Source organism: Pteronotus mesoamericanus, unplaced genomic scaffold (genome assembly GCF_021234165.1).
Source record: "Pteronotus mesoamericanus isolate MK-2021 breed Mesoamerican mustached bat unplaced genomic scaffold, CSHL_Meso_final contig_178, whole genome shotgun sequence".
Lineage (NCBI taxonomy): Eukaryota > Metazoa > Chordata > Mammalia > Chiroptera > Mormoopidae > Pteronotus > Pteronotus mesoamericanus.
This window is the reverse complement of record NW_026555074.1, coordinates 503,999-525,795: the sequence shown is the minus strand read 5'-3', so window position 1 is coordinate 525,795 and position 21,797 is coordinate 503,999. Positions and strand designations below refer to the sequence as shown.

The following is a 21,797-nucleotide window of genomic DNA, read 5'->3' as shown; positions in this document are numbered from 1 at the left end:
TGTACTTTTATATATACTTGACCTTTCCCATAATAATAATAATAATAAGGAAAAAGAAACCTGGCCATCTGTCGTTCTTCTTTTCCTTGTTCTTGGCTTATTTTGAATTTCCTTTTTGTATTTTTTAGAAGAGAATACAAATAAAAGTTTATTGTACAAAATTAAGGCCTTCACATTTCACTAGTAGGCTAAAGAAAGATTAGGTAATTTTTAAAAACCTACACAAAAATTTCACTTTCACTTCCTCCCACCCCCAACTATTAAAATGGTCTTACCAAATGTTTTCAAAACAAATACTACAAATAACACCAAATCCTTGAAAGACAACTATCCCAAATGTTATTTCTTGGCATAGGCAGTCTTCATGGCATGGGATGGCCTGATATTAAATCCTTGTAAAGCATCCCTGGCAGCTCCGGCCTGCCCATAATTTTCAAATTCAACAAATGCAATGACCTGCCTCCCAGGAACCAAACATACTTCCTTGAAACCAGGGAACTGATTAAACAACATGGATAACATAATCTCATTAGTCTCTTCTGGTAAATTATTAAGGAAGAAAATATAGTTTGGAGGGTAATCAGGAACCTGAGGATTTGGTGTTGCATTTCCTTGGGTATTAGCTGAATTTGGTGCTCCCTGACCAGGTTTTTTATTAGCAGTAATTGCTGCCTGTTCCACAGTTTTGGTTTTTCTCTATTCTTTTCTTTGTCAGCAAAGGTGCCACTCATTTTAGATATTATATCAGAATCTGTTTTCACATACTGGATTCGCATTGGTTTAACGTAAAACGGAAATCCTTGTAACTGTCTCAAGGCATTTGTGGATGGGTCCAGTTCTTTAAATATAACAAAGCCTCATCTTCATGGTCTTTAAAGCCACAATATCTACCACATGCCCAAACTGAGAAAACCGGGCATACAGGGATCTCTTCAATTCTTCTTTCCTAATTTTGCCATTCGTATTGTTGATACACATTGTATGGTTTGGTCTGATATCCATCTTTTGGGTTAAACTGTTCAAATACCCTGAGGATGGTGCGGTCTCCTTTTTGTATTTTTATTTGTAAATTAAAACGCATTATAATAGAAAATAAATTACCTCTAGCCATTGCTGCTGTGGCTCAGTTGGCTCGAGTGTCACCTGTAATGGAAAGGTTGCAGGTTCGATTCCCAGTCTGGTCACATACCTAAGTTGTGGGTTTGATCCCTGGTCTAGGGGTGCATGGGAGGCAACCAGTCAATGCTTGTTTGTTGCATAAATGTTTCTCTCTCGCCCTTCATCTCTCTCTAAAAGCAATGAAAAATGTCCTCAGGTGAAGATAAAAACAAAACAAAACAAAACAACTTACCTCTAAATGTTAATCCCTTTGAGCAGATAAATATATAAACAAATAACAGCTAAAATAGTGATGCTTTTGCCGTCCATTTATTTTTACAGAAAAATTCATTTGTTCAAACACTTATGTCAGAAACCATGCTAGGCACTAGGAACAAAGAACTTAAAAGTCATGCTAGATAAAACAGTCAAAGAAGAACTAACACCTATCCTTCTCAAACTATTCGCAGAAATTCAAGTTAAGGGAAAACTCTTGAGTTCATTTCATGAAGCCAGCAATATCCTAATTCCAAATCCAGATAAAGGCACCACAAAGAAAGAAAATTATAGGCCAATATCCCTGATGAACACAGATGTTAAAATCCTCAAAAACGTATTAGCAGAGACATCTGAGAATCAAGATGGTGGAGAAGTGAGTGGAAGTCACACTGACCTCCTCCCAGGACCAACCTGGAATTACAACTAATTCTGGAGAAATCACCTGGAACAAACAACTGAACAACAGCGAGGGAGGAGTCTTATAACCTCGGACAGATAGAAGAATCCGCTTTAGCACAACCTAACTGGTAAGGAGTGCGGTAGAGACTCGAGAAGGCGGGCAGGGCGCCCACAGGAAGCAGCACCAGACAGATACTGAAATGGCCAGATGGATCCCCCTGAGAAGAGCGGGGTCTAAACCATAAGTGGTGATTTCCAGCCTACAGCACCAGAGGTGCTGTACAGAGATAACAGTTGCGAAAACTGTACACAAAAAGTACACAGATAACAGTTGTGAAAAACGACAGGATTGCTATCTGCCAGAGACAGGTGGCTAGAGATGCAAAGAGCCATTTAAAGGGCCAATGCATAAATTTTTATTTGCAGCCACTTACCCTGGTGTCTGGCAAAGGCAGGGGCAGAGTGGGCTAGAGACGCCTAAGGAGAGACTGGGGAAGGAGGCTTTGGGGAAGAGAACTGAGAGAGCGGCTGGCAGGATCCCGGTGCTGACTCATTCCCCAGATGGCAGCAGCCATCTGGCTCAGGCAGATCACTCCCCTGGGCAACAGCAGCATGAGGGGACCCAATAACCCCTCCTTCAAGAGGGCCTCTGCCCCACCCTGTGGTGTCTCTAAGCCGGCCTGCTAAGTGCAGAGTGACTAGAGTACAGCTGAAGGAGACAGCCACAGACAGTAGATTCCTGGAAGTCTCAAACAGACTGCCTAAGGTCAGACAGCGACAACATTTGACATCACCAGAGGCAGATCCAGAAAGTAAAAATAGTGGTCTCCTACCATAGAAATTCACACCACAAAGTCAGAAAATCAAGAAAGATCATTAAAAGAAGCAGAAACTAAAAAGAAGAGTCTCACAGATAATGGGAAGACAAAGAAACACCTCCCACTTGAAGGGAAAGGAGGAATCCCCACAAAGAGAACTAAATGAAATAGAGGCAATGAAACTATCAGATATTGAGTTCCAAACAACGGTTCTAAGGAAGCTCAATGAGCTCAGTGAGCTGGGATAGAATTACAAAAACTACAGAGAAACTACGAGGAACTAACTGCAAACTATATCAGCATGAAAAAGGACATAGAAACCATCAATAAGAGAAAGGAGAGATGAAGAATACAATTTCTGAATTGAAGAACAAAGTAGGAGGAATCAAAAGCAGGCTAGATGAAGCTGAGGACCAAATCAGCGACCTGGGGGATAAGGTAGAAAAAAGCTCCCAGGAAGAGCAAGAAAATGAAAAAAGACTCAAAAAGAATGAAGAGGCGTTGAGGGAAATGCAGGACAACTTGAAATGTAATACTATCCATATAATAGGGATACCAGAAGGAGAAGAGGATGAGGAAGGGATAGAGAACCTGTTTGAAAAAGTAATGACGGGAAACTTCCCTAATTTGAGGAGAGAAAAAGTCACACAGGTCCAGGAAGCACAGAAGGTCCCATTCAAGAGGAACCCAATGAGGTCACTCCAAGACACATCATCATTAAAATAGCAAATATCAAAGACACACAGAGAATCCTAAAGCAAGCAAGGGAGAAAGAGATAGTAACATATAAGGGAGCCCTGATATGGTTAGCAGCTGAATTCTCAACAGAAACACTGTAAGCCAGAAGGGAATGGCAAGACATATTCCAAGTCATGAAAAGCAAAGGCCTGCAACCAAGACTCCTCTAACCAGCAAGGCTCTCAATTAAAATGGAAGTTGAAATAGGGGTTTCCCTGACATAAGAAGGCTAAAAGAATATACCTCCACCAAACCAACATTGCAAGATATACTAAAGGGACTGCTTTAAGAAGATGAAGAAAAAGAGTCTATGAATACCCAGTTTCTTTCAGAGTGACCAATTCTTGATATTAACAATATTTTTAATACTTGTTAATCTGATTGTGACAATGATGTGTTATTTTAATTGTTACTTTATTTGTTGAAAATAAACCTGTTTTTGTATATCTCTTGCCTATTTTAACTTTAAAAGCTTTAAATGACTTTTTGGTATTCTTTATCCATTTTTGGATTAAATGTTTGTAGAATTTTTGCCCTAAAAAAAAAAACCAAACTATTAACCTATTTTTAGATGTGTTGCATATACTTTCCTATTCTATTCATTGTCCTCTAACGTTTTTTATATGTGTGTTACTATATAGTCTTAAATGTTTAATATAGTCACATTGTCAATATTTTACTTTATAGCTTCTGGGTTTGAATATGTTACTTCAGGGTAAGAAAAATATTATTTTGTATTTTATCTGAAAACTACTTAGATTTCAATATTGATTTTTAACTCACCTGAATATTTTTTGTATAATGTGTGAAATAGAGCTCTATATATTTCTTTTATTTCAAGTAATAGTGGTCCATACACCTTATTTATTAAGCCTTATTTTCCCCAGTGATTTGAAATACCAATTTAATCATGTTACATTTTTAGATAGATATATAGATTTGTTTCTAGAATGCTCATTTTATTTCATTGATCTACTTGATTATTTCTGTGCTGATGTCATGTTGTTTTAATTGTTGAGACTTTATAATGGATTTAAATTTTTAAATATTTTATAATGGATCTTGACATTTAAAAAAATAAGTTAAAAAAAAAACCATGTATGCACCCCTGTGTTCATTGCAGTGTTATTTACAATAGCCAAGCTTTGGAAGCAACCCAAGTACCCATCAGTAGATGAGTGGATAAAAATAGCTGTGATTCATTTATACAATGGAATACTACTTGGCTGTAAAAAAAAGGAAATATTATTCTTTGCAACAAAATGGATAGACCTAGACAACATTATGTTGAGTGAAATAAGCCAGTCATAGAAAGACAAGTAACATATGACTTCACTCATATGTGGAATCTAATGAACAAAATATACTAACAAACAAAACAGAAACAGACACATAGACAGAGAACAGACTGACAGATGTCAGAGGGGAAGGGGTTTGGGGGTCTGGGTGAAAACAGTGAAGGGATTAAGAGAAACGAAACCTCACAGACACATATAACAGCAGGGTGATTACCAGAAGGAAAGGGGTGGGGGAGGTAGGAGAGGATAAAGGGGGGATAAATGGTGATGAATGGAGATTGGACTTGTGGTGGCAAACACATACAATATAGAGAAAATGTATTATATAATTGTACATCTGAAACCTATATAATTTTATTAACCAATGTCAGCCCAATAAATTCAATAAAATAAAAAAAATCACACTAGGTATTAGATGACATAGGAAATTACTATTAATTTATTGGGTAAGATAATAGTATTGTGGTTTAGTAGGCAAATGTCCTTTTTTTTAAAGAGTTGCTTATAGAAATATTTAGCATTGAAATATTATGATATTTTACCTTCAATACCTTAGCAAAAAGCCTATGCTTGAAACAAATATCTCAAACTACTAACAATTGTTAAAATCAAGGTGATATATAAATGGTAGTATACTATTCTCCTTACTTTTCTGAATGTTAGGGTATTTTCAAGATGGAAAGAGAAAAACCTTTGTGTGCGTTTGGGGGAATGCTTTCCCGGTGCGCAGTCTAATGCAGGAGACAGAGGTAAAGAGATAAACAGAATCCCGAGTGATAGAGGAAGCCAGCGGTGCTCTAGGCCCACAGAGGAGTCTCACAATCAAGCTGATTTGGGGAGGGTGGCTGAGGAACGGTTGGCCAGGCAAAGGTGACTCTTAAGCTAGTTCTTTTTAAAGTCAGTTTTATTACAAAAGTAATGCGTGCCCATTGTTGAAATGAGTAAGCCAAGCCGCATGCAGGGGGAGACTGGCATTGCAGGCAGACAAGACTCTCTGTATCACGTTACAAAATCAAGAGAAAGAACACGAACAACAGTGTGGTGACTGCTTGGGTGAAGAGGGGTGGAGAGAGGGAGAAGAGGGTATGGGGGGATAAACGGTGATGGACAGAGACTTGACTTGGGGTGATGAACACACAGTAGAGTATACAGATGATGTGGTATAGAATTGTGCACCTGAAACCTGTATAATTTTGTTAACCTGTGTCACCTCAATAAATTCAGAGAGAGAGAGAGAGAGAGAGAGAGAGAGAGAGAGAGAGAGAGAGAGAGAACACGGAACACCAAGGAGACAGAAAGTAGTTCACAGGCTACAGAGCACGCCATGAGAGAAGGTGACAACGTGTATGTGATTAGAGTGGATCAGGCAGGGTCTGAGCCTTACTTTGAAGGTTCTGAAGAGCCACTGAAGGATTTTAAATAGGGGACTGACACGCTCAGATTTGTGCTTTAAGAGTTGAGTCTTCCAGCCATGAGGAAGAAAAGTGGCAACGGGGGCAGGAAACCCAGGTGACATCAGAGGAAGGGGCACCTTTGCCAATCATCAGCCAGGACTGAGCAAAGGAAAAAGGCTGTTGTGGTGTGCCACCCTACAGGGGTGTCTTCCTTAAATCAGCTGCCAGCCTGAAGGGGTCCTTTGTGGTGTGCTTTTTTGAAAATTGTACGAAGGTGCCCACTGAGTGTGAGAATTACACAAAAGAGCTGCTCGTAGATGGCTTGGTTTGGTACCACATGTCTTGCAGCCCAGCCCCAACTTGGTTCAGTGCCACGTGCCTTGTGCACCTACACACAACCGATGTAGAGTCACACCGCTTAGGTCTGAATCCCAAATGTGTGACCGAGAGGGCGGTGCTTTACGCTGCTCTGTGCCTCCTTTTCCCCTTCTCTAAGAACTATCCTATGGTTACTGTATAGATTAAAGAGCAAGCACTTAGCAGGGTGCCTGTCACGACGTTGGTAAGTGTCCAAAAAACTCTTGACTGTTACTATTGTTTTTAAGAACCTACTTCTGAAATAAGCTTTAAAACATAAAAGTGGTGTTGGAGCGAGGCTTGCAGAATGAGGTCTACCATCTTACCACTGGAGTCTGTTTCAGAATCAGAGTCACTGTCACTATCGTCAGAATACTTCCTGTGTTTTCTTTTAGATGATTTTTTCTTTCTTCTTTTCCTGGACCTTTCTTTTGAATGACTGGACTTCTTCTTCTTCTTCTGTTCTTCTACATAAAATACAAATAAAAATTCACTTCTAAAGAAGTATTTCTGAGTATCAATTTATTGTATTTGAAATACTAACAAGGTAAATATTATGGGTAAAGTGAGTAAAAGCAAAGTTTAATGTTCAATTATTTATAAACTTACTATAACTTTCCAATATAAAAAGCTCTGTATTTAAAAATACCTTCTGATGTAGGGGCTGAAGGGATGCTTTCCTTTGAATCTCCATCCTCTACTGGTGTGTGTTCACCAGAGCTGAATTTAAAGAACGTGGTTATAAAAATTAGAAACATGAACCATGGAATATAAAGATGCAGAATTAAAATTTTTCAGGAATGACATCGAGTATCCAAGAACCATTAAAAGCAAATACTGAAATAACTTTGTAAGAGTACACCTCAACAATCCACCACCTTCATAATAACAATCACTTACACTTGCATAATACTTTAGTTTACAAAGTGCTAATCAAACTGAGAACATAATCTAAGATTTATATTTTCAGAAGAAACCTCAGAGCAAATGTAGGGAGCCATTAGGAAAGATAAGAGAAAGTGGAGATAAGAAGGCTGAGGGAAGATGTCATAATTTTATTCTATGCATGTAAAGGACATATGGCAGAGCAGCAACTGTTCTGTCTCCCCAGAGCAAGAAGACCCTCACATGCTTCAGTTTAAACACATTTCATTCTGTTGTAGAGAATTCTGAAAATGAGTTATTAAAATTTTATAACAGTACAAAAATGCAATTTTCATATAATATAATCTTTTCCTCTGGAGATCACATTTGGAATAATTTAGGTATCACCTAGAAAATTATTTTTATGGTCCCTTCCAAATCTAATTCTATTTCAGGTTGTTATAAGGACATCTGTAAGAACAAGTTTCTGAAAATAATGCCTTATCACCGTGTCACAAATTACAGTTTACCTGTGAAGGACACTGTCTCAACGCAACCTAAAGTAGACCCAGCAGCTTATGAACCAAAGAGAAAAGAAGTATTAAACCTTCAGATAACATTAGATATAAGAAAATTAACTAAACTACATGGGTATATTGATTTTTAATATTCCTTTGTAGCCCTTGACAGGTTGGCTCATTTGGTTGGAGTGTCATCCCATAACACCAAAAAGGTTGTGGGTTCAACTCCCAGTCAGGGAATTCCCTTGGGTTGTGGGTTCGATCTCCAGTTGGGGCACATACAAGATGCAGCTGATTTCTTTCTCATATTCATGTGTCTCTCTCCCGCTCCCTGCCCTCTCTCAAAATCAATAAACGTATTCTTGGATGAGAATTTTAAAAATCCCTTTGTAATGCTAAACTCTGGCATGCAATCTGACATTGGGTTAGTTGAGAAAAAATAATTTAAATTAATATAAATGTATTATTTCTTTTAACACTGAACCCTTTTATGAATAACAAATTAGCATCCTGTGAATTATAATTTAAAGAGAACAATTAGCATGGTAAAATCCATTGGCAACATGTTTTAATTCTTAGGTATGTTTCACATTTTTAAAACTAAGGGACAGCCCTGACTGGTGTGGCTCAGTTGGTTGGGCACCGTCCCACAAAGCAAAAGATTACCAGTTTGATTCTAGGTCAGGGCACGTGCCTGGGTTATAGGTTCAGTCCTGATCAGAGTGCATACAAGAAGCAACCAATTGATGTTTCTCTCTCACATTGATGTTTTTCTCCCTCTCTTTCTCCCTCCTTTCCCCTCTCTCTAAAAATAAATGTTAAAAAACTTAAGGGATATAAGAGGATAAATGACAGGAAAGAAAAAAAATGTGAGATGTATTTAAAGCTCTTGACTAAAATTTAACAATGGATTCTGGATTTTAAAAATGTTATAATATTATTATTATTATTATTTTACAAATTACTCTGATTCAGGATTATATTAGTCAGCTAGGGCTTCCATAACAAAATACCACAGACTGTGTCGTTAAACAACAGAAATTACTTTTCTTACCATTCTGGAGGTGTAAGTCAAAGATTAAGGTGCCATCTAAGTTTATTTCTGGTGAGACCTCTCTTCCTGGCTTGTAGACTCTTGCCTTCTCCCTGTGTCCTCAAGTGGTCTTTCCTTTGTGCATACCTGGTGGGGGGAGGGGCAGAGAGAAATATCTATTTCTGGTGTCTCTTCCTTTTCAGATAAGGATACCAGTCCTTTCAAATAAGACCCCACCTTTACATCATCAATTAACCTTACCAGCCTCCTTAAAGGCCAAATTATCAAATACAGCCACTTTGAGGGCTACGACTTCACCATACTTGGAGGGGTCACAATTTATCCTATAACAAGGATTTTTTTTGGAGAAAAGTCCTCATACTTCAGGAGCTCCCAAATCTCTAATCCTCTCTCACTTAATCTCCCTGAAAATATAAAATATAGGCATGTCAATAATTCGATGGCTGAATTCTGTTTCATCCGTGTGTGTGTGTGTGTGTGTGTGTGTGTGTGTGAGAGAGAGAGCGCGCGCGCGCGTGCAATTCAACAGGTCCAATTAAGTCCAAGTATCCTTTCAAATTTTAAACTTTAAATTAATAAAACTTGGTATAAGTGTAAACTGAATATTTAGGATTTGATGTTCTGATATAGAATGGTACAGACTACAGCCAGCCTGAGCGGCTGGATCAGAAAGGCAGCCTGTGAGGCTGTCAAGTGCATCCTTTCTGTTACAGACATGATAGTAGCTCCCAACTGCTCATGTCATCTTTTGCAATATGTGACAGAAACAGTTTTACATTAGGGAATAATTTCATTTGTTTACACGTTTATAAAAGAAAAAAGGGCCCTGGCTGGTGTGGCTCAGTGGATTAAGTGCAGGCCTGTGGACCAAAAGCTTGCAGGTTCGATTCCCAGTCAGGGCACATATCTGGGTTGCGGGCCAGGTCCCCAGTTGGAGGTGTGTGAGAGGCAATCGACTGGTTTCTCTCACACATCAGTGTTTCTCTCCCTTTCTTTCTCCATCCTTTCCCCTCTCCCTAAAAATAAACAAACAAAATATTAAAAAATAAAAGAAAAAGGATGTATTTCCATTTGGTTAAAACTTCAGTTTTCAGAAACCCAGGAATTAGTAAAGACAGTTTTTTTTTTTTAATGAAGCACTAGAAGTAGTAGAAAATAAATGTAGCTCTGAGAAAAAAAGTTCCATGTCACAAAAACTGAATTCTATGAGGTGCAGGGTTTTTTCTGTTTGTCCTTTAGCTCCTTTATGTTTGTCATTTTTTGTTTCAGTTTTTGCAGTTATTCATAACCTGAAAACAAAACCAAAAAGAAAAAAGAAACCTAACAGGGGCTCAATTCTCCAAAGTTTAGCTGTTTATGTCTTGTTTTTTTAAATCTTTACAAAATAAATATATTTGGTTTCATTGTTTGAATAAATTATTTTTTACTTCTTTAGTCAGTGGGGGAGGTACAACTGTGCACAGTTGGAACCCAGAGTGATTCTCACCTCAAGAAGCAGACAATCTCCTCCCTTGGGTCTCAGTCCTGGAGTGGGGACCTCCTGCAGTCTGCTCTGCAAATGGGCTCCTTGGTCTAGCTCCTGGTCCCTGCCACTGCCATTGCACCCGCAAGGGGTCACCGCAGCCAATATTTTCACCAGCCCACAAGCAAGAGCATGGCAGCCATCCCCTCCAGTGGCTTGCTTATGGCCACCCACAGTTACTACCGGCACTGCATGGGTTCCCCTTCCAGCAACAGCTCCTGTGGAGTCCCTGGGGGAAGCCATCCCCCACCATCCTGGTGTCCCCAAGAACAAGCTGGGTCACTGATGGGCGAGCTTCTTTTGGGGAACATTCACTCTCCAGTTCATGGCCACAGTGTTGTCAGTCCCAAGAGCACTCGGAATCTCCCCAGGCCTCCAGAAGCACGATCACCTGTGACTTGGGTCGGGAAGCCATAAGGCAGTAGCCTGATGGCCAGCCTGGCAAAACCAAAGCCAGGCCCCCATGCTGAGTGTCCACCAGCAGTCACTAGACTTCCAGAGGCCCTCGGCCCCTCCCCCACTCTCCTCTACCCCCTTGCCCCCTCCCCACTCCCAGCACAGACTAGGCAGGCTTCAGCAAGCAGAAACAGTTGAGCTCTTTTTATATCAAAACAGCAAAACACCAAAAAGGAGTTGAGAGAGCCCTGCTCTTTGCTATCCAAGCAACACAAGAGCCTTCCTGACACTTCTTAATAGTGTGCCTTACACCAACTGGAAAATAAATGACAAGCAGCCTGCAAATGGAAAAAAGCAGCAGCAGCAATCTAAAAGTAAACATACAAATAACAGTTCTTATATATGAGTATAGGGGCCAATGGAGCCTGCCAGACTGTAATGACACAAAGTCCCTAAGGTGTAAAGCATAAAATTAAGGCTCAATATTATGTGCTGTCTAGACATTTGCAGTCAGGGCCTCCAATGGCCCAACTGCAAATTCCCCTCCCCACTCTGCTCTTGCAGATGTGGGCTGCTAGCCAAATAATGCTCTTCATCAAAGGGACCAGGCACAGTTCCAGATTATCCCTGGATAGTGAGTCTTAGTACCATGCCAGCCTGTGGATCTTATTTGTCCAGTGTCAGGTGTCCTGTGTTAAGTCTCCCCATAACCCTAAGGAAGACATCCCTTCCTCACCAACAGGGTGAATAGGACCCCGTTAAAATGGTCCCTGCTACTAACTGGTTTCATCTGTACTATTAAGATAAATTATTTATCTTCAACATGCACAAATGCAAATCTCATACAAGCTGTTCTTACATATTTTGGTTAATATTCTAAAACAAGTTGTTGTTTTATTTTTGATTGACAGACTTGGGACAACTTTCTGAAACATTTAACTTGGAGAGGTAGGTCTCTACTCTAATTCAAGACTGTTTTTACTGTCTCTGCTCCCAGGCATGAAACCCTAATAGCTAACATGGAATGTGTATTATGTTCCAGGTACTAAATAATTACAACACTAAAAATGTCAACACTATTTTTATCTCCTTTTTATAGGTGGAGAAGTGAAGCTTAGAGAGGTTAAGGAACCTACCCAATGTTTTGACTTTGTTAAATTAACATTTGTTAAGTGGATGGTGAGCCAAAGTTCAATAACAGACTACAAGAGTAACTGAAATAGTTTATTACTCACAGGTCTGGGAGGAAGTATGCAGTATGCCTGGAGGGTCCACATAGGGAGGTCAAGACAGAGTGTAAATGGAGACTGGACCTGGACATGTGCCTTTATTAGGGTCTGCGGATGGAGTGCTTTAGGTTTCCCAGGCTAGGATCAGATCAGCCCATTTAAACCAAAAGAGTGAGGTTCTGCTAAGCCCAGGGGGCCTTATTTAAGGGGCCCATACAGCTGGGGGGCAGGGGAGACAGTTGATCACAAGGTCAGCTGGGGAAGTCCTATCAGGAATTACATTTGCTTGTGACTCTGTGGGCTATCTAGGGCATGTGGTTGCACGAGGAGGATAGTGTAAATTTAAGGTCCCTGCAGGTCACTTGGCCAAACAAAATGGATGCCAAGGCAGCAATACCATGGAGTAGCTTAGCTAAACTCTCCACATCCAAGGTCACATAGGTATTAAGTAGTAAAGCAGAGCTTCAAACTCAGGCAATTATAAACCTGCAACTCTCCTCTTTCTCAGCATGCTTTTTTTTTAATTACTTCTCACTACTTGAAGGAAAAAGAACCATCAAAACATGTCCCAAGTGTTGTAATTTCAACCTACCCCTCAATACCTGGAATGTTTTTAAATACTTTTTTTAAACACATTCAAGGCACTTAATATGCTGACACATTAAATAAACATTAGATATGAATACTTACACAGCAATAATTGTAACTCTTCTCCTTCTTAAACTATTTTTCCACTCCAATGCTCACTTGCATTAGAGGAAAACTGATCTCACCCTCCCCTCCTTCCTTGAGTTCAACATAGAGACAACTTAACAAGATCTTTCTCAAGGAAGCCTCCTCTGCATTTTAGCACATCACTTTCCCAACATTCATCCAATCATGTCTTTAGAGGAAGGATTTTCTACTTTCCAATTTAAAACTTTAACTTAAATTCTTCCCAACTCCCTATAAAGAACTTCCACTTACACATACTGTTATCATCTGCAGTCAATGCTCATTCAACAAGCAATGGTTGAGCTCTTCCTAAATGATAAATATAGCGAATTTTATTATGAATAATTCGCAGAACTCCTCCTTTTCACTAAGTGTAGTGGAAAATAAAAACTTGTTCACAAATAACAACACAAAGCAAATACATGCTATACATAGGTCTGCAAGCCTTGTCCATGTCCGCTATAAGACCAGAAGTGGAAGAGGATGAAGGGAGACCAGGGTACTGTGTGAAGAAGGGGCCCACGGGTGAGTGAGAATTAAGGAAGGAAAAAGGCGAATCTTTTTTTCAGGATGCCATGGACAGACTGAAGGAAAAACACAAAAATGGGCGCAAGGAAGGTAGAAGGAAGCGAAATGCAAACGGTCCAAAGCAAGGTGAAAGATGAAGCGGACTCAGAAGGCTGGTAGAGCACTGAACAAAGGCGCATCGTTCTCACCCGCCTCCTCCCTGTCCTAGCCCAGGAGGCTAGGCCAAGGCTTGTGGCTCCCGCAGGGACCGCAAAAGGCAGCTGAGGAGGCAAAAGCGAAGCAGGTGCCGCGGTATAAAGACCCGCTCTCGCAAACTATACCTTGAGCCAGGGCAGTAGAGCTGGTTTTGGTAACATTGGCGGAGGCTACCCAGCTGATGCCAAGGCCATTCAGATCCGCTGACCGACAGCAGGAGTGTCAGGGAGAGTGGTGGGTCTCACAGGGAATGTGTGGACTTGCGGCGCTCCAGGCTCTTGGACAAACTGCGACGCTTTCCTCAGTGCCCGAAGACTCCCTCCCGCTCTCCCACCCACCGGCCGCAGCGAGCCAAGCACCAGCGCCATTGTTGTGAAAATAGGGAACAGCCTCCTGAACCTGGGAACCCACCTAATTCCCACAACCCACCACTGCGCAACCTCCAAAAGCTAAGGAAACCGTGGAAACCTTCCGGGTACATCGGCAAAACCCTTCCCCAGGCCTACGTGTCTTGCAGCCTACGTGAAAGGAGTGTGGGTATTAGTGTAAACAAGCCACTGTTTCAATCAGTTCCGGGCATCCTTTCAGTTCCGCCTAGGGCCCGCTAGCTCCAAATTGAACTAGAGACCATGTCTTTCTCAGCCTTGTACTTGAAATAACTGAAGAGAAGGATGACAGACCACAGAATGTTTCACAGAATGGCCCTATCAACACTACAGTCAATTCTGCTTGTGTTTCAGGTGCTTTCTGTGTGTGCGTGTGTTACATATTCTATACTATTGGGTGCTTACTGTGTCTCATATATTTGTATTTATATATACGTATGTATAAATAATAGATATGCGAATAATATAACAATATGTATAAATAAAGTATGTGCATACATATATTCATATAGAATACAGGGTGGGGCAAAAGTGGGTTTAAAGTTGTTCATATGGAAAATAATACAATAATTAATAAATAATACAAGAATAAACTCTGTGTTTCACGTAATCACAACTGTAAACCTACTTTTGCCACACCCTGTATATAGGAATGGCTTAAATTGACTTAGTTGTATGTGAATTTTAAACTGCCTGGGAGGTCAGCACCCCTAAATTCCCCACACATTGTTCAAGGGTCAACTGTATATATTTTTAAAGTCTATATTGAATTAAAAGACAAATCTAAATGGGATAAGAAGAAAAGGCACAAAGTAGTCAAAGTATTTCCTAAGCAGCTGACAGTGTGTTTTAGTGCCAAATTTAGCAAAAAAGAAATAATACAGTAGGCCCACTTATATTTGAATTTTAGATACACAACAAATAATGTTTTAGTGTAAGTATTCCCATACCATAATAACACAACATGATATTTGCATTGGCTCTTTCCCTTAGTTCACTCTGTTCTCTGCTCCTATATCATCTGCAGTCCCTTACTACACTATCTGCAATAGCACCCTCATAATTCTCTATCCCTTTACACTGTTTACTTTTCTTTGTAGCACTCATTACTATCTACATTTAGGTAATATACAAACATGTGTATTGTATGTCTCTCTAAGTTTCATGAAGACTGAGACTTCATTTTGATGATGACTGTATTCACAGTGCCTAGGACATTGCCTGGCACAGAGTAGATACTAAATGATATGTATTTAGTGAACAAATGAGTGAGTTTTTATTGTGTCAGGGTTTATAGTAGTTTCATTCTGTCACATAGTCATAATAAACCTTGTTTAGTCTTAGTCCTTCATTTAAATATATTGGCTCACTGTAAAATGTCCATTATTAATTTTTATTTTGACTCATTTCTTATTTGATTTCATATTGTTAAGTAATTTTTCACAAAGGACGCCTAGGCATTATAGTCCCTTAATTTTTTTTTCATATTTGAAATATGAAACCTGTTTCTTTTCTAGGTAGAGTGCATTATTGTAAGCAATTATTGACTCCTTCTTTACCAGAAGGGTTATATATCCCTATCCAATTGGTTTTGGAATGTTTTAAGAAGAAAAGGAGAATTGATGATATTAAACAAGTCACTTACAGAGAGAGTTGTTGAGATTAAGCAGAAAAGGGGCTGGTGATGAAAAAACAAACATATATTTAAAACTTTTTGGGTTCCACACACTCATTCATTCAACATTAGGTAACCATATCTGTCGACCATTTATTGGGTCAGGATAGGCTTCACAAATAAGTTCGTGCTTTGAGTTGTGTCTTTCCAAAAGATCAAGTACTTGCCAAACAACAGGAGATGTAAAGTGTGGATACAAAAAGAATGGTTATTCCAGACTCAGGCTTCCAGGTACAGACATGGAAGCACTAAACAGCATATCATATTTTGGAAACCATAAGCGGTTTGACACTGTATGTACCCTTAAAACAATTACATAAGAAAGTATTATTATTCCTATTTTATAAAAGAAGAATCAGGCCCAAGGTTATACTGCTATTAAGTGGCAGTACCAGAATCCCAAGCCACTAATATCTGTTCCTCAAGTTTTTGTTTTTTCCAATATACCCTACTGTGGTTTCTTTTTTTTTTTTCTTTCATGCCAGACCAGTAATATGCCAATGCCATAACAAGGTTTGAGGAAGGCACATCTCACACAGAGCATGAAGACCTAATCATCACGCTTATGAATTATGAAAGGAACATAGTTTCTTCTTGTACTTGTGTAGTGACCTTACTAAATCTGTGAAGCTAAGTATAACCCAGAGGAAGGGCTCGAGGACTGAATGAATGCCATTTTTTCTCTATCATCATCAATTAATATATATTAAGCACCCACAAGATTCTTGACATTTTAACCTAGGAGAGGACAGTTGCCACCTTCATAGAATTCATAATCAAGTTCAAACAAAGAAAGCAAACACTGACACGTGGTTATGAAACCAAACAGATTCCATTATTAGCCAATCAAAACTTTTCTAGAATGTCAAACAATTGATACTTCCAAATCCTTTTGATATAGGTTCTTCTCTTTAAAACCTACTGAGTGTGAAGTGGGGTTAAGGCGGCAGATAAAAAGAAAGTGAAAGGTGAAATAACTTGTTGAGAAACAGAAAATTAATGAAGCTTCCCAATGACCTTGTCCCAAAGGCAAATATTAAGGCCACTCAAGTTTCTTGGACCACTCTACTTTCCTACAAAATATTTCATTTCCTACTCATTGGATCCCCTTTAATTATAAGTAGTTTTTAAATTTTAGTTTACTTTTTGCTAAGTTATGGGTGAAAGGCATGGACAGAAAGGAAGAGAAGGTTTCCTGTGCTTTGAATTAACAGGTTTTCATCATACTTCAGTTGAGTCTCCACACTTTTAAAGCTCATTCAGAAAAGGGACAAAAAGCCAAGGCAATCTGGTGAGCAGCCTTGGTGCTGTTCATGCTGGTCAGCAAAAGAAGTTGTACTGTACCTTTGAATTTACTGAGAGGTAACCAACACACATATGATGTCAAGCGTGGCAGCTACTGCCACTATGGTCTGTATTTCAAAGTTAGGTTGCATTTTAGTGTTAGTTAACTTAGCTGCTGAAAGATAAATAGATCCTAAACTTTCAAGATGTACTTTATCCTAACACCATGTGATTTCACTTATATGTAGTATTTAAAGAACAAAATAAACAAACAAAATTGAAAGACTCAGAGACACAGAGAGAAAACTGGTGGTTGCCAGAGCAGAGAGGGGTTGGAGAACTGGGTGAAAGAGGTGAAGGGATTGAGAAGTACAAATTGGTAGTTACAAAATAGTCACAGGGATGTAAAGTACAGCATAGGGAATATAGTAAATAATACTGTAATAACTATGTATGGTGCAGGGTGTGTACTAGAAATATCAGGGGAAGCACTTTGTAAAGTATATAGTTGTCTAACCAGTGTGCTGTACACCTGAAACTATTATAAAATAATATTGAATGTAAACTGTAATTGAAAAAATAAAAGTTTAAAGTTCTTTTAAACAGATGCACTTTGTCATTTCCTATTTTCTTTTTTTGCTATTAAATTTGGGGGGAGGATGATTCAAGAACGGTCATTAATCTGCTAAGTAGTTTTGTTAGGTACTCAGTTGTCAGGAAAATACTACCATCTACTTTAGTTTTCTTTATTACAGCACACTCCTATTTCCCATGAAATGTGTTTATATTAAACTTTCATAATTTTAAGTCCTAATAAAAAACCAATGATGCAATAATTCCCACATCATTTTTTCCAAAAATATAAAATATTAGAGAAGAAAATTAAGAATATCATGTGAATTTCTCATTTCCATGTGAAAATACAACTGTATTACACTAATTTAATGTTGTGCTACATGGCTTTACTTTAGTGAGGAGAATGTAGAATAGACTGGGGATGGATAGATGATGATATCCTTGTCTGATTTTATGTTGAAGAAAATTAGATATACTTAGATCTGTTTATATCCTGATGGACATTTTCAGTAAGGTTTTTGTAGGAAAGGAGCACAGGGATTCTGACTGAAAGTTAAATAGGTGCAAATTCAAGGTTTGGAAACTGATGCAATATTATCCTATACATATTTTTTAGAAAGAACATGGTACCAATGAGTCCTTTTATTGTCAAAGAAAAAAGCTACTATTTTGGTTCCTTAGGTTGAATATGATCATTAACCAACCTAAAGGGAAATATTTTGCTCTCCAAACACCGATCCCCTTGAGTCATTCATCTTGGTACTCAGCTGGTCATCTTGGTACTCAGTTGGAAGTGTATTAACCTGAGGATTTTTAAAAAATTACCATAATTCATTTATTCATTCATTAAACAATATTGAACACCTACTATGTGTCTGACACTAAAGCCCTCTGAGGAGGAAATGCTATGTAAATAAAAATAAATCAAGACTTCTTGTCGAGATGGTGGTATAGGTAAACAGGGGTCACCTCTTTGCACAACCACATCAAAATTACAACTAAAATACAGAACAACCTTCACTCAGAACCGTCATAAACTGAGTTGAATGGAAGTCTGACAACTATGGAATTAATGAAACCACATCCATCCAGACTGATACGAGGGGCACAAACGCGGAATAGGCTGGTCCCTCACCCACGTGTGGTGGATAAAAATTCAGGAAGGATATCTCAGTAGTGAAAAGTCCCAGTTCCATATCAGCCCCCCCCCCCGCCAGCCCAGGGTTTCAGTGCCAGGAAGATAACTCCCCATAACTTCCTGCTGCAAAAACAAGAAGGGATTAAGTTGGTGGAAGAAATTCCTGAAGCCCCAAGCAGTTCCTCTTAGAACCCACACACGGACTCACCTACTGATACTTCCTCTGAGCTCCAGCACCGGGATAGTAGCTTGAAAGGCACCAGTGGCATAAAGGGAGGAACTGAAGTGTCTGGCATCAAGGTGAGCAGAGGTCATTGTTCCTTTTCTAAACCCTCTTCCTACAGAGCCAGCAAGCTGGTGACATATCTGAGACTCCATCAACCTGGCTACCACTGTTAGACTCACCTTGAAAATCCCCAGAGACTCTGCTCCACCAAACTTATGGGCTTACCCAAGCTGCCATTCTGTATGAATGGCTGGTCTTGGCTCATGCTTCACAACTTCCTAAATTCTCTCAAACAAGCAACAGCTGGCCTCAGTGAGCCCCAGGCCAAGCACTAGCAGCAGCCAGCCTAGATTCACAGCTTGGCTTCTCCTGGGAATCTCCAAGCCCAGCACAAGTAGCAGCCATCTCAGATTGCTTTAAAACTCATGCAGGGTGGCCCCAGGCAGAACACAAGTGGGGACTGACAACTGACCTTGGCCTGTACCACCTGGGAAACCACAGGGCCAGCGCACCAAGTGTACGGCTATAGACCATATCGGAGCACCACCACCCTGCCCCTGTGCAGCTGATACTCCACTGAGGGCAGAGGTTGGTGGTCAGAGGTTACAACCAATCCTTGCAGCTGATTGGCCTGGGTAAATCCCTCTCATTGACCTGCCAACAACAACCAAGGCTAAACTACAAGAGGAGGGTGTACTCAACCCACACAAAGGGCAAACCTTGAATACCCAACTTGGGTGATAGGGGAGTCTGTGTCACTGGACCCTACAGGACACCTCCTACATTTGGTCACACTAGCAAGACATGTAGTCATAGTAGCTCTACCTAGACATAAAAACAAACACAGAGAGGCTGCCAAAACGAGGAGACAAAGAAACAAGGCAAATGAAAGAACAGATCAAAACTCCAGAGAAAGAACTAAACAAAAGGGAGATAAGAAATCTATCATAACAGTGTTCAAAACACTGGTTATAAGGATGCTCGAGGAACTTAGTGAGGACCTCAACAGCATAAAAAAGATCCAGTCAGAAATGAAGTATACACTAATTGAAATAACAATTTACAGGGAAACAGTAGTAGAGTGGATTAAGCCGGGAATTAAATCAATAATTTGGAACATAAGGAAGCAAAAAACAACCAATCAGGAAAACAGGAAGAAAAAAGAATCCAAAAACATAAGGATAGTATAAGCAGCTTCTGTGACAACTTCAAGAGGTCTAACATTCACATCATAGGGATGTCAGAAGGAGAAGAAAAAGAGCAAGAAATTGGGAACCTATTTGTAAAAAATAATGAAAGAAAACTTACCTAATTTGTTGAAGGAATTACACATGCAAGTGCAGGAAGCACAGAGAGTCCCAAACAAGATGGATGCAAAGAGTCCACTCCAAGACACATCATAATTAAAAGGACAGAGGTTAAAGTTAAAGAGAGAATCTTAAAAGCAGCAAGAGAAAAGAAGTTAGTTACTTACAGGGGCGTTCCCAAAAGAGTTAGCTGATTTCTTAAAAGAAACTCTGCAGGCCAGAAGGGATTGGCAAGAAATATTCAAAGTCATGAAAAGCAGGGACCTACATCCAAGATTGCTCTACCCAGCAAAGCTGTCATTTAGAATCAAAGGGCAGATAAAGAGCTTCCCAGACAAGAAAAAACTAAAGGAGCTCATCATCACCCAACTATTATTATATGAAATGTTAAAGGGACTTATTTAAGAAAAAGAAGACGATCAAAACTATGAACAATAAAGTGGCAAAAAATGCATATCTACCAACTATTGAATCTAAAAAACAAACTAAGCAAATAAGAACAGAGACAGAATCATGGATACAGAGAGTGTTTTGATGGTTGCCAGATGGGATGGGGGTGTGGGGGAATGGGTGAAGAGGTGAGGGGATTAAGAAGTACAAATAGGTAGTTAGTTACAGAATAGGGATATAAAGTACAGTATAGGAAATGAAATAGCCGAAGAGCTTATACATGTGACCCGTGGACATGAACAATGATGTGGGGATTGCCCGAGGGAGTAGGGGGTGCTGGGTGGAGGGGGGCAAAGGGAGAATATCAGGACAACTGTAATAGAATAATCAATAAAATAAAATTTAAAAAATAAATAATAAATAAATAAATATAAGTAATAAATTAATGCCTTGACCAGAGGGGTTCAGTTGATTGAGTGTTGTCTGGCAAATCCAAAGGTTGCTGGTTCAATTCCCAGTCAAGGCACATGGGTTATGTGCCCGGTTCCCAGATAGGGTGTATGTGAAAGGCAACCAATCGATATTTCCCTCTCTCTTTCTCCCTCCCTTCCCCTCTCTCTAAAAATAAATAAATAAAATCTTTAAAAATAATACTAATACATCAACAATGACAGTGTTAACATTATTCATCATTCAAAATACAGCTTAAATGTTAACATTCAGTTTGCTATTCCCTTCTCTGTGTTCTATACTTTGTTCAAACACTTTTGTCCATGTTTGTGTGTCTATCTACTGAGCTATTTGAAAAGGTAGTGATCTTAGCTTATACATTTTTGCATTCCACAGAACCTAGCATCAGATTTGGTATAGATCGAACAAGGCGGTCAGTAAATGACAGTTGAAATTAAGGAATTAACATAGTGCTGCATCCTTTAGTTGTCAATTAAGAAGATAGTACTTGTCCAGACACTAGATTTATTTCTTAAAAATAGTTACTATAATGTATTTGTTATCTTATCATAGAATTTGTAGTACCTACTTTGATAAAATCTATTTTATTTCTTTAGATTATATTTCAAGGTGTTTCATCATCTAAGAGACTAATAGAGCAGTTTCAAACTTGCAGAAGAAATGAAACCCAAAGTCTCAGTTTTTGAGCCCTAGATGCTTTACAGTGAAATTATATGAAAGTGTCCAGTGTCCCTTGCATGGCCAACGCAGTGACTGCGTTATCTCTATCTTTCCCTTTCCTTTTTCCCACCCTTTCGCCCTCCGGAAAGGGCCGAACAGCCAAGAGCTTCCCAGTCTTCCTCTGCCCCCTTACGGAAGGAGCCGAAGGCCGAGTGGGGCGCCGAAGCGAGCGCGCCTGGAGCTGGGGCCCTTCCGGAAAGACCCGAAATGTGCTCGGAAG

The 21,797-nt window shown here is 39.5% G+C and overlaps 1 non-coding gene and 2 pseudogenes across 1 annotated transcript; 1 reads left to right on the top strand and 2 right to left on the bottom strand.

The window, feature by feature from the left end:
* Nucleotides 1–339: 339 nt before the first annotated feature.
* On the bottom strand, nt 340–13,809 carry LOC129065418 (U2 small nuclear ribonucleoprotein B''-like; annotated as a pseudogene).
* Nucleotides 10,475–10,759, top strand: LOC129065429 (pancreatic progenitor cell differentiation and proliferation factor-like; annotated as a pseudogene).
* Nucleotides 13,810–15,944: 2,135 nt separating the features above from the next.
* LOC129065432 (small nucleolar RNA U13) lies at nt 15,945–16,047 on the bottom strand. The gene has a single exon (XR_008528589.1). It is a non-coding gene; the product is annotated as a small nucleolar RNA U13 (small nucleolar RNA).
* Between the last annotated feature and the right edge of the window lie 5,750 nt (nt 16,048–21,797).